The sequence below is a fragment of the Oncorhynchus masou genome, chromosome 6 (genome assembly GCF_036934945.1).
Source record: "Oncorhynchus masou masou isolate Uvic2021 chromosome 6, UVic_Omas_1.1, whole genome shotgun sequence".
NCBI classification, from domain to species: domain Eukaryota; kingdom Metazoa; phylum Chordata; class Actinopteri; order Salmoniformes; family Salmonidae; genus Oncorhynchus; species Oncorhynchus masou.
The window spans coordinates 51,802,401-51,815,056 of record NC_088217.1 but is presented as its reverse complement, the minus strand read 5'-3'; the positions used below and the strand labels follow the sequence as shown (position 1 = coordinate 51,815,056).

The 12,656-nt window shown below is 44.2% G+C and overlaps 1 protein-coding gene across 2 annotated transcripts in view; it reads left to right on the top strand.

Annotated features, from left to right (window-relative positions):
• Positions 1–984: 984 nt before the first annotated feature.
• The window catches only part of LOC135542245 (sodium-coupled neutral amino acid transporter 3-like), a 68,335-nt gene continuing 56,663 nt past the window's right edge, over positions 985–12,656 (top strand). For both annotated transcript variants that reach the window (XM_064969070.1, XM_064969068.1), the window contains exon 1: positions 985–1,222. The gene's annotated coding sequence lies outside the window, so the exon portion shown is untranslated. The remainder of the gene's footprint in view (positions 1,223–12,656) is intronic.

Sequence of the window (12,656 nt, the reverse complement as noted above, 5' to 3'; positions counted from 1 at the left end):
GGGAAATGATGTAAATACATCACTAGCCACTTTAAACAATGCTACCTTATATAATGTTACTTATGCTACATTATTCATCTCATACGCATACGTATATACTGTACTCTATATCATCGACTGCATCCTTATGTAATACATGTATCACTAGCCACTTTAACTATGCCACTTTGTTTACATACTCATCTCATATGTATATACTGTACTCGATACCATCTACTGTATCTTGCCTATGCTGCTCTGTACCATCACTCATTCATATATCCTTATGTACATATTCTTTATCCCCTTACACTGTGTATAAGACAGTAGTTTAGGAATTGTTAGTTAGATTACTTGTTGGTTATTACTGCATTGTCGGAACTAGAAGCACAAGCATTTCGCTACACTCGCATTAACATCTGCTAACCATGTGTATGTGACAAATACAATTTGATTTGATGTGAATATGTTGGTAACCCATTGTTATCCTCCAAACACCGGCTTCCCTGGCATTATCACTTAAGTATCTGAGTTGTTACTGTTGTTGTTACTTGCTACCGTGTAATTACACTGTAATAAGGATCCCTTAAAAGGAAGTGTTACCAAGAATGGTAACACAAGACGAATCAACTCAAATACACAAGTATGGAGCTAGCCTACAGAGTGTACCAGTACCAGATCAATGTGCAGGGGTACGAGGCAATTGAGATATGTGGCCTACATGAAAGCAGGGTAAAGTGACTAGGCATGGGGATAGGTAATAACAAGAGTACAATAAAGAACAGAGTAGCAGAAGCATATGGTGAGTGTACAATTGTGTGTATTTTTTGTGTGCACGTGTGTGTATGTGTGTTCGTGTTACAGGCAGAACATGAAAGCAAAGTGATGAGCGACATGAGAGCCAATTTTCCGTAGTCCACCGTCGGTATCATTTTCTCACCAGGCGCAGAGAGTGGGAAGCATGAACGAACAGTATCTAGGGAAGGAGGCGGAACTTAAACGAGCCCCACAGTTCAGCCATAGAGGAGACCATGTACAAATGCAGTTAATATCTCAATCGACAATTTTCTGTTAGGTTACTACGAGAGATAATTGAGTGCGCGCGTTTACCGAAGAGCGTATACGGAGAAGAGACCTAGGAGTCAAGAAACAGAAGAGGAAAGTATCGAGATAAAGTAGACGTGTAAAATGTCTCATTAATCGCGGAATTCATTCGAAACCAGCGTGGCACTCGACTCAACTGGTAAGATTTAAACATATTCCAGTGTTTCATATTCCTGTGACTTGTGAAATGTTCGAAAGTTTTGATCGATTGTTCCACAATTTACTAGCCAACATAATTAATACAAACTTTTTATAGCACGAGAATTGCATTCATAAAATAAACCTAAGTGAGCGTCAACACATTGTTAAAGACAATATATTTTTTGTTAATAGCCATTCCTTATTCACATGAATGAACAATTTATTGATATCATATGTACGATTTAATTTGTCTATTTATCCTTATTGTATTTATTTTGATCATCTTAATTTCACCACCATCTGCCTTCTTCGAAGGAGTCAATTGTAAGTTAATTTCATTGTTTGTAATTTTAAGACTACATAACACTCACATTTTCATTTGATATAGCCACCTTTCACAATATATTTTGTGCACTCCATGTGCGATGACTCAAGTTTAATTGTCGGATAGCAAATGCTATGGTCCCTGATATTAACAAAATAATAGTAAACTGTGAAAATAGAAAGACCCAAAACACAGTGATTGTGTAATGAAACCACGAACAGTAGTGCACCTAACCTGATATTTGGTGTTTGGGGGGGTGTTTGAATCTAAACCCAATGTATGTGTTATGATACACAGAAAGTGTTTAAAAAAACCCAGAATGGAAGTACTCTGAAACATCCAAAGTGGTTCTTCAATCTGAATATTGTTGTTTTTAAGTCTTGTGAAAGTGAGTGTAAAAGGCACCATCAAAACACAATATATGTTTTAAAAAAAATGTCAGACTCTGTAGCTGCTACAATCAAATGATTAAGAATTGCAAATGGTTTTTCGTCTAAATATTGATTGACGATATGGAGAATGGAATTGAATTCTCCATTCTCTATGGAGAATATTTTTGGGTGGCATTCCACCCTTTTTTATGCTTTATAGATTACAGTGGTGTAAAGTACTTAAGTAAAAGTCCTTTCAAGTACTAATTAAGTCGTTTTTTTTGGTATCTGTACTTTACTATTTAACTTTTACTTCACTGCATTCCTATAGAAAATAATGTACTTTATACTCCATACATTTTTCCTGACACCTAAAAGTACTTTTTACATTTTGAATGCTTAGCAGGACAAGAAAATGGTCCAATTCACGCACTTATAAAATCATCCAGAATTCCTCTGATCTGGCGGTCATCCCTACTGCCTCTAATCTGGCAGACTCACTAAACACAAATGCTTTGTTTGTAAATTATTCCTGAGTGTTGGAGTGTGCCCCTGGCTATTCGTAAATAAATAAAAAACTAGAAAATGGTGCAGTCCGGATTGCTTAATGTAAGGAATTTGAAATGATTTATACTTTCACTTTTGATACTTAAGTATATTTAAAACCAAATATGTTTTAGACTTTTACTCAAGTAATATTTTACTGAGTAACTTTCACTTTTACTTGAGTCATTATCTATCAACGTAACTTTACTTTTACTCAAGTATAACAATTGGGTACTTTTCCCACCATTGATAGATTAGGAACAGGAGGAGATGGAGAAAGAGCAGTGGTGTGTATTCATGGATGCCAAAAACATAAAATAATTTACAGTGCCTTCGAAAAGTATTCAGACCCCTTGACCTTTTCCACATTTTGTTCTGTTTACAACCTTATTCTAAAATGTATGATTTATTTTCTCCACATCAATCAATAAATCTTTGCAAAAAAAACGGAAATATCACATTTACATAAGTATTCAGACCCTTTACTCAGTACTTTGTTGAAGTACCTTTGGCAGCGATTACAACCTTGAGTCTTCTTGGGTATGACGCTACAAGCTTGGCACACTTGTATTTGGGGAGTTTCTCCCATTCTTCTCTGCAGATCCTCTCAAGCTCTGTCAGGTTGGATGGGGAGCGTTGCTGCACAGCTATTTTCAGGTCTCTCCAGAGATGTTTGATCGGGTTCAAGTCCAGGCTCTGGCTGGGCCACTCAAGGACATTCAGAGACTTGTCCCGAAGCCACTCCTGTGTTGTCTTGGCTATGTGCTTAGCACATGTTGTCCTGTTGGAAGGTGAACCTTCGCCTGGGTCTGAGGTCTTGAGAGCGCTGGAGCAGATTTTCATCAAGGAACTCTCTGTACTTTGCTCTGTTAATTTTTCCCTCGATCTTGACTAGTCTCCCAGTCCCTGCCGTTGAAAAACATCCCCACAGCATGATGTTGCCACCACCATGCTTCACTGTAGGGATGGTGCCAGGTTTTCTCCAGACGTGACGCTTGGCATTCAGGCCAAAGAGTTCAATCTTTGTTTCATCAGACCAGAGAATCTTGTTTCTCATGGTCTGAGAGTCTTTAGGTGCCTTTTGGCAAACTCTGAATGTATCTCACTGGAGAAAGCATCCAAGCCAGGGAAACAGCGCCCCTTTTCAACGCCGATACCGATTATTGGAGGACCAAAAAAGCAGATACCGATTAAATCTGCCAATCTTTTAAATATTTATTTGTAATAATGACAATGACAACAATACTGAATGAACACTTATTTTAACTTAATATAATACATCAATAAAATCAATTTAGCCTCAAGTAAATAATGAAACATGTTCAATTTGGTTTAAATAATGCAAAAACAAAGTGTTGGAGAAGAAAGTAAAAGTGCAATATGTGCTATGTAAGAAAGCTAACATTTCAGTTCCTTGCTCAGAACATGAGAACATATGAAAGCTGGTGGTTCCTTTTAACATGAGTCTTCAATATTCCCAGGTAAGAAGTTTTAAGTTGTAGTTTGTTACAACACAGAGGCGGATGCAAGATGCAAGCAACGATGGTTTTAATGAATGTAGTTCACAGCAGCAACATGACAGACAGACTGTACTCAGAAGGAATCCGACCCAGGAACTCGGGCGCATCTTCCGATCATAACGTGCTGAGAAAACCAGGGGAGTGTGTCCAGATGAGTAGGAAGGAGCACAGCAGATAATCCACACAAGAGAAGAGCACGGACACACGACACAACCTCAGAGAAGAAACAACGATCTGACAACAAGAAACACTGGTAACAGAACATATAAAGGGAAGATAAGTGGTTCCAGCTGGCGCAGACAATCAGGCCGAGATTGGGAAACCACGCCCACACAAACACTGGAGAGAGAGAGAGAGAGAGAGAGAGAGACGGAGGCAGTGGATTCATGAACCGTGACAATACCCCCTAGGAACGCCTCTTGGCGTTCCCAGGCGAATTTACCTGTCGATTGAAATCATCGATAAGGGAGTGATCCAGAATGTCCCTAGCAGGTACCCAACTTCTCTCCTCCGGGCCGTAACCCTCCCAGTCCACCAGGTACTGGAATCCGCGTCCCCTCCTTCTAGAGTCCAAAATACGATTGACAGAAAAGGTGGTCTCCCCATCAACAAGTCGTGGCGGCGGGGGAACCGGGACCGGCGGGTTAATGCGTGCCTGAAACACAGGTTTTATTTTAGACACATGAAAGGTAGGATGAATTCTCCTATACGCCGGAGGAAGCTTGAGCCGGACCGCCACCGGACTAATGATCCTGGTGACTCTGAACGGGCCGATAAATTTGGGGGCAAGCTTGTTCGAAACGGATCGGAGTGGAATGTTCTTAGTAGAAAGCCACACTCTTTGGCCAACGACGTATACCGGAGGCTTCGACCGGTGGCGATCGGCCTTAGCCTTGGTGCGCGCCCCCACCCGGAGAAGAGTCTCACGGGCTCTGCTCCATGCGTGACGGCACCTCTGGATGAAAGCGTGAGCGGAGGGAACAGTGACCTCGGACTCCGTACTGGGAAAGATAGGTGGCTGGTAACCTAAACTACACTCAAACGGAGAGAGACCCGTGGCTGCCACTGGCAACGAATTGTGAGCGTACTCAACCATAGAGAGTTGTTGACTCCAGGAAGAGGGATTCTTAGAAACCAAACATCGCAACACTCTCTCCAAATCTTGGTTGGCCCTCTCCGTTTGACCGTTGCTCTGGGGATGAAACCCTGAAGACAGGCTGACACTCGCTCCCAGTAACCTACAAAACTCTTGCCAAAACTTGGACACAAATTGGGGCCCCCGGTCAGAAACTACGTCCATCGGCAGGCCATGTAAGCGAAAGACGTGATCCACGACAGTTACCGCTGTCTCCTTGGCAGATGGTAATTTAGGCAAGGGAATAAAATGAGCCGCCTTCGAGAACCGGTCCACCACGGTCAAAACAACCGTCTTGCCCTGGGAGGGCGGGAGGCCGGTAACAAAATCTAGCGCGATGTGGGACCAGGGTCTCGAAGGGACCGACAGCGGTTGGAGTAACCCATCTGGGGGTCGATTAGAAGTCTTCCCAGTGGCACAAACCGAGCAGGCCAAGACAAAACTGTGAATGTCACGAGCCATCAATGGCCACCAAAAGCGTTGCTTAACCAAAAAGCTAGTGCGGCTGACTCCTGGATGACACGCTACGTTGGAGCAGTGCCCCCACCGAATAACATCGGACCGACACCCTCCGGCACAAACAACCGATTAGGCGGGCAACCGGGCGGAGGCGTGACCCCTCTAAGGCCGTTTTGACCCTCGATTCAACCTCCCATGTGAGTGTGGAGACCACTAGGGTCCCGGGTAGGATGCACTCGGGAGTGGATGGGCGTTCGGAATGGTCAAAATGCGAGAAAGGGAATCGGGTTTGACATTCTTGGAACCCGGGCGATACGAGAGAGAGAAGTCAAAACGTCCGAAAAGAGTGCCCACCGCGCCTGCCTGGAGTTGAGTCGCTTGGCGGTTCTGATATACTCCAAATTCTTGTGATCGGTCCAAACTATAAAAGGTACCCCGAACCCTCTAACCAATGGCGCCACTCCTCCAGTGCTAACTTCACTGCCAACAACTCTCTGTTGCCAATGTCGTAGTTGCGTTCCGCAGGTGATAACCGATGGGAAAGGAACGCGCAAGGGTGCATCTTGTCGTCAGAAGAGGAACGTTGGGAAAGTACCGCACCTACCCCCACCTCTGAAGCGTCCACCTCCACCACGAACTGACGCGAGGGATCGGGAGCTATGAGGATAGGAGCCGAAACAAAGCGGCTCTTGAGTTTGGCGAATGCAGCCTCGGCTGTATCGGACCACCTGAACGTCACTCTGGGAGAGGTTAAGGCGGTAAGAGGAGCGACTATCTGGCTAAAGTTGCGAACGAAACGCCGGTAGAAATTGGCGAATCCCAGAAACCTCTGTAGGGCCTTACGGGAATCTGGGCTTGGCCAATCCACCACAGCCTTAACCTTATCGGGATCCATGCGAATACCTTCAGTCGAAACGATGTAACCTAGGAATGGAACGGATTGTGCATGAAAAATGCATTTCTCCGCCTTGACAAAAAGTCCATTCTCCAGCAACCTCTGAAGCACTCGTCTGACGTGTTGAGCGTGTTCCTGGAGAGAAGAAGAAAAAATCAGTATGTCATCCAGGTAAACATATATGAACTGATCAATCATATCTCTCAGCACGTCATTGACGAGTGCCTGGAAAACCGCTGGGGAGTTGGATAGCCCAAAAGGCATGACCAAATATTCGAAGTGCCCTCTGGGGGTGTTAAACGCGGTCTTCCATTCGTCCCCCTCCCTTATGCGAACCAAATGATATGCATTACGTAAATCCAACTTAGTGAACACGGATGCTCCCTGTAACCTTTCAAAGGCGGAGGACATCAACGGTAAGGGATAGGTATTCTTCACTGTGATGTTATTCAACCCACGGTAATCAATGCAAGGACGCAGAGATCCGTCCTTCTTCCCCACAAAGAAGAACCCCGCCCCGCTGGAGAAGAGGAAGGACGAATGAATTTAGATGCCAGAGAACCAGAGATGTATCTCTCCATAGCCTCCCTCTCAGGAACAGAAAGTGAATATAACTTGCCTTTAGGCGGAGACTCACCTGGCAATAATTCTATTGCACAGTCATAGGGACGATGCGGAGGAAGGGAAGCAGCACGGGACTTACTGAACACCTCCTTCAGGTCGAGGTATTCAACGGGCACGTTAGACAAATCCACTGCCTCCTCTAGAAACACAGAATCAGACACAGACGAACAAGCAGACACTAAACAGGACTCAAGACACTTGTTACTCCACATGGATATAGAGTTATGACCCCAGTCAACTCTGGGGTTGTGTTGGGTGAGCCAAGGGTGGCCGAGAACTAATGGTGCAAGGGGTGAGTCCATGAGTAGGAATGATAGTGTCTCAGTGTGATTGCCAGAAGTGATGAGTGTGATAGGTTCAGTGGTGTGAGAAATGTTGGGGAGTTCTTGACCATTGAGAGCGTTGACGGATATCTTGTGCGTGAGTGAGGTGATAGGGATCTGGAGTTTGTGAGCGAGCTTGAAGTCCATGAAATTACCCTCTGCTCCTGAGTCCAGTAAGGCTTGGGTGTCGTGCGTGTGGGTGGCCCATCTTAGTCTTACCGGGAGGAGAGTAGATGATGAGGTCTTCTCTGTGGTGACACCACCCGATAGTAGCCTCATGTTTACTACCGGGCCTGATCTTTTACCGGGCAGGAGTGGATAAAGTGGCCCGCTCTACCACAGTAGAGACAGAGTCCTTGGGATCTCCGCCTCTCCCTCTCTTCCCGGGAGAGGCGAGCTCTCCCCAGCTGCGTGGGTTCGTGAGCGGAGGCTGAACTGGCCGTGTTCCCGACGCTGGCATGCCAGCCCTCCGTGTCGTAATACGGTCTGTTAGGGCATGCTCGGTGGCCAATACGACTCAGACGAGCGTCGACCCTCAGGGCTAGTTCCACTAGTCCATTTAAACTCCTGGGAAGGTCCAGAACATAAATCTCCTTCTGGATCCGGTCCTCCAGCCCATGCAGGAACATGTCCCACTGCGCCTCCTCGTTCCACTGACACTCAGCGGCCAGAGTGTGGAATTGGATGGAGTATTCCGATACTGAATGGTCTCCTTGGCGAAGGTCAGCGAGTAGTCTGGCCGTCTCCCTACCCGCCACGGCCCGATCGAAGACCCTTCTCATCTCCTCGGAGAGTGTCTGGAAAGAGGTGCAGCATGGGTCCTGGTTCGCCCACACCGCCGTTCCCCAGAGAGACGCTTTGCCTGATAGCAGTGTGAGTACGAATGCTACCTTAGACTGTTCACGGTTGAAGGTCCGTGGCTGCAACGAGAAATGCATGGAACATCTCGTAAGAAAGGCTCTGCAATAGTCAGGATCACCTGAATAACCCTCTGGTGTCGGTAGCCGTGGCTCTAGCTGGGAATCCGGCTCTGGCGGGGCGGGTTGAACTGCCGGTGTAGGTGGCGCAGCGGAACCCCTCAGATGTTGCAATTGTTGGGTCCTGCTGGGATACCTGCGTCGAAAGGGCTTGTACTGCACGACCTGTGCTGGAGATGTTCTCCTCTTGTTGATCCATTCTCGTGATACTGCGGGAAAGGAATTCGGTCAGACTCGTTGAACTCGCTGCATCCATGGTCTGGTCAGATCGTTCTGTTACAACACAGAGGCGGATGCAAGATGCAAGCAACGATGGTTTTAATGAATGTAGTTCACAGCAGCAACATGACAGACAGACTGTACTCAGAAGGAATCCGACCCAGGAACTCGGGCGCATCTTCCGATCATAACGTGCTGAGAAAACCAGGGAGTGTGTCCAGATGAGTAGGAAGGAGCACAGCAGATAATCCACACAAGAGAAGAGCACGGACACACGACACAACCTCAGAGAAGAAACAACGATCTGACAACAAGAAACACTGGTAACAGAACATATAAAGGGAAGATAAGTGGTTCCAGCTGGCGCAGACAATCAGGCCGAGATTGGGAAACCACGCCCACACAAACACTGGAGAGAGAGAGAGAGAGAGAGAGAGAGAGACGGAGGCAGTGGATTCATGAACCGTGACAGTAGTTATTATAGGAATTATAGGACTCTTTCCCTCTATACCATTTGTATTTCATTAACCTTTGACTATTAGATGTTCTTATAGGCACTTTAGTATTGCCAGTGTAACAGTATAGCTTCCGTCCCTCTCCTCGCTCCTCCCTGGGCTCGAACCAGAAACACAACGACAACAGCCACCATCGAAGCAGCATTACCCATGCAGAGCAAGGGGAACAACTACTAGAAGGCTCAGAGCGAGTGACGTTTGAAAAGCTATTAGCGCACGCTAACTAGCTAGCCATTTCACTTTGGTTACACCAGCCTCATCTCGGGAGTTGATAGACTTGAAGTCATAAACATCGCAATGCTTGACGCACAACGAAGAGCTGCTGGCAAAACGCACGAAAGTGCTGTTTAAATGAATGTTTACGCGCCTGCTTCTGCCTACCACTGCTCAGTCAGATACTTAGATACTTGTATGCTTGTATGCTCAGTCAGATAATATAGAAAATATCTAGTTATATCGTCAACCATGTGCCTAATTCTGTCTGGTCAAAAACAGTATGACATTGTGGCTGCCGGTAGCATTTAGCCTCACTTGATAACCCCCCCCCCCCAACATTAATAACTAAACTGAGTGCACTCAACTGTAAATGGGCCTGGCATACCAAAACAAGTGTCACCATTCCCAGCACATCAAGCCAAACGTCATTGACAGAAAAAAAAATGAATTGTTGCATCTCGTTGTGTCGTTGTCCTCTGGTGGCTAGCTAGCTAAAATGGACCCTTTCCTAAATTAGCCATGGATGGAGATAGGGATTTGTGCTATTAATTCATTAAAATTCCTACATTGTGCATCTGGCCTGAGAGGATGGAAGTAGCTAGATGTAGACTAATGTCAACCAGCTGGCCAATCGTTGCACATGAAAGGAAGTTAGGGTAGCGAGCAAGCATTTTAGCCAGGTAGACTAGGACAACAAAAACTAAAAGCGTGTACTGTATGACAGTCATAGACTTTTTTGGCAACATGAAAGAGAGGGGAGGGCATTGGCGTTTCTCTATAAGTCAGGTGAGTCAACATGTTTTCTACACACACACACACACTCACACGCACGCACACACACACACAAATAAATCAGTACCATGGGAAGCCACATCATATCTACCTTACATTGATTGGACAAACATTTTTTGGGAATCTTTTAGTTGTCACTATATTAGACTAAGCATAGGTGATGATGTTCAAAAGTTGAAATGGTGCTAGTGGTGACAGCTCCTGATTTGGTTGCGAGTTGCAGTAATTCTCCGGTGTTCTAAATCAATAGTTGTTTAGCAGTCCGAATATGTCGGAAACATTAACTTGATTGACCATGCTGTACGTCATGTAACTGTTTGTTAAATGCAATATGCTTTGTGGACTCTCTGGTTTTGTGATAAAACAAAGGTGTGATTGAATTTAGTCTGCCACTGTGACTTCTTATTGTCTCGGCCTAGGCCTGTATATCACGGTGGAAAGGCATATGAACTAACAGGTTATAGAGCAAACAACGCAATTATCACAACACGTAGGTTGCAATATGGCCTTTTTCCCCTGGCTTGGCTTCCCCAGGGATTTTAACCACGCACCGCTACTGAGAAGGAGTCAAAATGGGACAGGCGGAAGCGGGCTGAAGCGATCGTAGGTTACATTTCACAGCAAAAAAAATAATAATTCTGGGGTGAATTGAAATTGACTAAAAAAAAAGGAATGAATGCAAGTAATTTCAATGATTTGTTCATTTCATTTGACCAAAAACATTTAAGAATAAATCCAACTTAATATGTTGCTCGAAATGTAAGTATATTTTATGAGGATAACCAAAGGATATCAAAACAACGATGAGGTCGACCCATTCCCGCTTTTCCAACTTTTAATGGTGTCAGCAAATACAGTATTCTGCAAACTTCTAGCTACTGCTGGTGTATTGAGAACGTTGCGCAACAATGTCTGCCAAAATGGGTAAAACTGGCAAATGATCAGACACATAAATCCATGTTATACATGAAAACACTCTAGAAGAAGTGATCTCATTCTGCAGTAGACAGGATTTGAAACACCATTATAGTTTTTAGAAGCTACAGTGAGAGGAAGCAACACCAAAACAGAAAGTATCTAATTCTGTGCTGAACAGAACTCAAAACACCAAAATAGGGTTTTCGACCATTTCTGTCAGTGCTCCCAGTCCCTGGCAAGGTTTTGCACAACAGTTGATTAAGTGGTGTTACAGCACACCATGTAAGGTTTCAAAATAGCTCAGGATGTATTTCAGTACTCCAACAAATTGAAGGTTTTGTCTCTTTCACTTTGGTGGCAGCTCAGTTGCCATTAGTTTGGTGTTACAAAGCAATTTTAACAGTGTATAACCCACCATAGCCTACTGAATATGTGAGTTTGGAAGTAAAATACTTCACCGAATAAGACAAAAAACAATGGGGGAAAAAACGAGACGGGTTTGAGTTAGAGGTCTAATTGATGTTTCCAAGTTGCCACACAAGGCTCCAAAGTTCCTAATTTCTATGTACTTTTATGACTCTGAGATGAATCTTTAACTATAACGTGCAATTTGAGCTCTCCTAGCTGTGCCGTTGAGGAACTAAAGCAAAGACACTTCTAGTAGTTTTCTTTAGAACACACCCCTGCATCCCTGCCTTTACACAATTACTGCTGTTGTTCACGCAATCCAAAAGCAGTCCATTTATACATCTCAATCTGGGTCACGTGGTCATCATTTGAAAGCTTGTTCTGTTCAACATGGCTAGCTAAATTATAAAGTAGGATTTAAATGGTGTTAGGCTTTCACTAACACCTCAAGAGAAGATGGTCATAATTTTAGTGATGCATGTGAAGTCATGAGTGCATTCAGATGCGTGGTCCACGGCAAGTCTTCTTCACAACACAACAAACGTACCCTGGGTTGTTCTGAACAGAATGAGGCTATGTCATCTTGTAGCTTTACATCAAGTGTAGTGATCATAAACGCATTTCGCTACACTCGCATGAACATCTGCTAACCATGTGTATGTGACAAATAGATTTGATTCAATTTGATTTTGAGATGGAACTCTGTTACATTCATTATTTGATCGGGAGAAAGCCATGCGTAATACAATGAAGTGTAGCCTTCATATTGATGTAGCCTATCGAATTAAGAGAGAACACAAGATAACAAGATAGTTAAGGAGAGTCCGTTATATATATATATATATAAAAAATTGGTTATAGCTTAAAGGCTTCGGTTCGGCTGTCGCCTAGTGGCTAAAGAAATTGAAAATAGCAGCAATTAGTACTCTTTGTCTCTCTTGAAACGCCTCAAAATAGTCTGAATGAATCTAAAATCACTCAAGAAATCTGTCATAAATCCCAAAATGAATGTGGTAATTGACACTAATGTTACACTAATGCTCGCTCCACTTAGGTTAGTTTGAGCACAGTCTACCATGTGTCAAGTCTTCCTATTTACTGCCCTTGAGATGACCATTGAAAGGTATTTTTTTTAACATAATCGGTTGATATGACATTTCAGTACATTTCAGTGTGGACCAGTAGATTT